This window comes from Phyllostomus hastatus, unplaced genomic scaffold (assembly GCF_019186645.2).
Source record: "Phyllostomus hastatus isolate PE091 unplaced genomic scaffold, TTU_PhHast_1.1 phas_contig_196, whole genome shotgun sequence".
NCBI lineage: Eukaryota > Metazoa > Chordata > Mammalia > Chiroptera > Phyllostomidae > Phyllostomus > Phyllostomus hastatus.
Genome location: NW_025333709.1, coordinates 33,840,020 through 33,844,242, shown reverse-complemented (window position 1 = coordinate 33,844,242; position 4,223 = coordinate 33,840,020). Strand labels below are relative to the sequence as shown.

The following is a 4,223-nucleotide window of genomic DNA, read 5'->3' as shown; positions in this document are numbered from 1 at the left end:
TTCTAGCTTTATCCTAAGGCTAGAATTTTGCAACATGGAATGTATCATTTTTTGGAAAAGCCACTCTGTTAGAATCTTCTTGGTTAACACTATTTTCAAATTTCCTTTCTCAGAGCTATCACAAAGGCGATAAAGGACATTTGTGCTAAAATGCAGTCTTTGTAAATTGGTACAGTCTCTGTGGAATCTTGAAGAAGGGTACATTGACAACATTTATCAAAATTATAGCACAAAATTACAAACTTTTTGACTCAGAAATGTCACATCCAGGAATTCACATGATAAACATATGTGCACATGCACTGATGTATGGACATGGTTATTCTGCACCATGGTTTATATAAAGGCAAGAAAGAATAGAAACAACTTAAATGTCAATAGATGACAGTTGACTATAAATCACAGTACATGTATGCAATGAAATACTATTCATTCATCAGAATGAATGACACTAATATTTAATGTATTGGTCTTTAATGATCTCCATGACATATTGTTAAACTAAAGAAGCCAAGTGCAGAACAGTGTGGAAAGTACAGAAAAATCAATTTGAATGGGGTGGGGGTGGGGATATATATGTTTTTTATTTATATGTGCAGAAACTATATATGCAGAAGCTGATGTAAATCTGGGCTTTCTGGCTTTAACTATTCTCCGTAACTAAGGGTGGAGCAGGGTGAAAGTGTTACAGAGCAGGTGTGTGTGTGTGTGTGTGTGTGCGTGCAGGCGCGTGTGTTTTAGGGCACACAGGGCAAGTTCATTTGGTGAATGCTGATGGCAGACATCATCCAAGAGAGACAAGCTGGGGAAAGTCCTGTGACAGGAGGAGCACCCAGGAAGCCTTGGGGGTCTCAGACTTAGTCTCTCACAGGGGAGGGCACAGGACCCTGGTCACACTGGGAATGTGTTCAGACACTCAGCACCATGCAGGTGGGCTCTCCATCCTTGATACAACCATTGCTGTCCTTGTGCCCTGCCACCCACCAGCATCTTTACTTCTCCCTCTGTCGTCTTCTCACCCAGTGTGGCCAGAACATGCTGGCAATGCCATTCCCTTCCTTGTCAAACACTCTAAGGCCTTCGACATAGTCCTCATAGGTGCCCTGGTCCTTGCTCTTGGCCAGAGTCTGCAGCATGGGCGGGAAGTACTCAAAGTCCAATACCTTCACATTCATCCCATCACTCTTGGGGTTCCCCAGGACTTTGGACACCTCGGCATTGGTGGGGTACTGGTCCAGGCCCTCATCATGTCCTCACACTGGCTGTACAGAATTTTGCCACCCCCTGTTCAGTTAAACAGCCGCAAGTCTCCTTGAACTGCATGGTCTGGTCCTTGGGGAAGTCACACACCTTGACTGTTCAGCTCCATTGGAACTTTTCCTGCTGTAATGGCACCAGAGCGGTATTTTTTAAACTGTATGGTTCATGAAATCTATGTAGTGGATCCTGACCAGAACTTTGAAATTGCATATAATAGAATCTAAGAGTTTGAGCGCACAGCACGTAATAAAGATAAAGATTGTTTTCATAAAACTTGTACTTGCATGTCTGAGTGTGTACACATTAGTTACGTGTACAATGTACTATGTAAAATGCATTTCTTACTCGTTGTCCAGGTCAAAAGGATTTGAAAGCTATGAGTGCACAGATCTCAGGATACATGGAAAGTAATCCGTACACTCACATGGCTCCCCCAAACATCTTTAATTGTGAGCCTTAACTCCCAAACAGAAGGGTACAATGTTTCTCCATTGAAACGAGTGCCGCAACCTCCGGGGCTTCCGACTCTGACTCATCTTTTCCAGGGGTTAGCTCTCCTTTCTCTACCTGTAGAATATCACTGACAATTTCCATCTGGTCTGATGATCTTGTATTTCATGGCAACTCTTAGACTTCCTCAGTTTTATCCATTTTAAAATTACACCTGCATGTTTTTCATATTGAGAATTTGTTCATTTCTTGCTACATGGTGGATTCCTGAACTTTGACTATGGTATTTTTCCTTTAGTTTTAAGTTATAATTTGTTTCCACATGGAATCTGTCTGCCTAACATATGGAAAAACAAAGAAAAGCATTGATGATTAAGCCATTTCACCAGTCCTTTGGGTTGCCTTTGGCTCCTACCTTAACTTCTTCTTTCTGCTTTTTTCTACTCTTTTTTTAAGTGTTGCACTGAGAAGGCGTTTGACCTTCTTCTTCTCCTCCTCCTCCTTCTTCGTCGTCTTCTTTCTCCTCTTCCTCTTCTTCTCTGTCTTTTTTCTCTCTCTTCCTCCCTTCCTCCCCCACAATGGGCGAAGCCAGCTGCCGTGCTGTAAGTAGCCCCCTGGAGAGGCCTATGTGGCAAGGGAATGATGACTCTGGCTAACAGCCAGCAAAGGCCTGAGGCCTGACAACAGCCCCATGAGTGAATTTAGAGCCACGTCCTCACCCAAATGAGGATCCACCTCCTAGCTGAGCCTTGAGGTGACTGTACTCCTGACCGATGACTGATTGCTTCCTCCTGAGAGACCCGGATCCAAAGGACCCAGCCAAACTGTATCCAGCCTCCTAACCCACAGAAACTGTAAAATAACATTTATTGTTTTAAGTCGCTGTGATTTGGGGTAATTTGTCACACGGCAATAATAACGAACACAGGGGCAAGCCACCCATTGTTTGTACTTTGGTTGAAGGTATGGCTCAGCCCCCATCATGGGTGTTGAAACAAGCCAAGAAAGGTCTGTCCTCAATTCCTGACGAATGTGGGCCCATGTGAGCACATGACCAGGGCTCAGCCTGTCCGGGAATGGCCTGGGATTTAATGACCTAAATCAGTAAGTGTGATTGAGAAAGAGTTCTTCACAGTGGCTGCCCTGAGTGTCCTGCAGCAGAGGTGCCAATGGCAGCTTCCAAGCCAGACTGCTCCTGCAGGGAACCTTTGTCTCTGGTCCTCAATTTTCCCATCTATAAAATGGACATAATAACAGTTCCTATATTTTAGGGTGGTTGTGAGGATTATATGGACTCAAATGTGGGAAGTGCTTAGGTCAACACCTGGCAAACAGTAAGTGCTCTTTAGTGTTCACTTTTTAAAACAATTATTTTATACATGAGGAAACTAAGGCCCAGAGAAGTATAAAGCAATTTTCCAGGATTAAAAAAACTCTTACTAAAAACTGAGAAGAGGAAATACGAAAAAGGGGGTTCCTTTTCTTCTTTGCTCTTAGGGAACTTGTAGAAAGATGATCTAAAACTGGAAGATGTTGATACTGAAGACATAGGTTTAATGGGAGAGGGTGTTTTTAAAGATGTATTTATTTATCTTTATAGAGAGGGGAAGGCAGGAAGAAGAAAAGAGGAGAAACATCTATCACTCTATTGCCTTTTGCACATCAGCAACCCAGACATGTGCCCTGACCAGGAATCAGACCAGCAATGGTTCAGTTTGCAGGACAATGCCCAGCCCACTGAGCCACACCAGTCAGGGCACAATAGGAGAGTTTTCAGTAGTCCTGCCTCACCACCCCCAAGTCATTTTCTCCCCTGCACAATGTACACCTGAGAATCCTACCATCACACCGCTGTGTCTGTGCCGAGACGGGCTGGGGCCTCAGGGTTTCACTTCCCACTGGGAAGGGCCCTGGGCCCTGGTTTGCTAATATCAAGTACTACCGTGGGGGTGGGATGGAGGAAGGGACTTCCCAGTGCCAGTGGTCATATGTCCTAACCGATCTGGACCTGCATTGCACTACAATGACACCACTGGCCAGTGTCCTTGTTCTTAAACAAAGGGCACAGATCCACAGTGACTTTTGCTCCATGTCAATCCCTGAGTTAAGAGGTCACCAGGTTATTGTCCTATTCTCTCCAGGGACAAGGGGTGCTCTGAAACTGAGAGTGGATTTTCTGGTCCAGGAAGAGGAGGAGGAGGGGCCTCTAACTGCGTGGAATTAGGGCGGGAGCTGGGGGAGGAGCAGATTTTGCTCTAGACGGGGAGGTCAGGTTGGCAGGGAAGGGATGAGACCTAGACCACCATGAGGGAGACTTCGGACTCCCAGTATAGTTTGCTTCTTCAGGGCTGACACAAGCTCACATGGAGAGGTGAGATTAGGGCATCCCCAGCTTTTCTCTGTGAGCAATCCCAAATGATTAACACTTCCTGAGGGTTTACTGTGCGACTGCCACTAGTCTGTTACAGGCTTTTTATGCATTAATGCATCCCAGCAACCGTAAGGTGCTGTTA

General features: G+C 45.0%; 1 pseudogene; it reads right to left on the bottom strand.

Moving 5' to 3' along the window:
* Positions 1 to 908: 908 nt before the first annotated feature.
* LOC123815624 lies at positions 909 to 1,854 on the bottom strand (annotated as a pseudogene).
* Between the last annotated feature and the right edge of the window lie 2,369 nt (positions 1,855 to 4,223).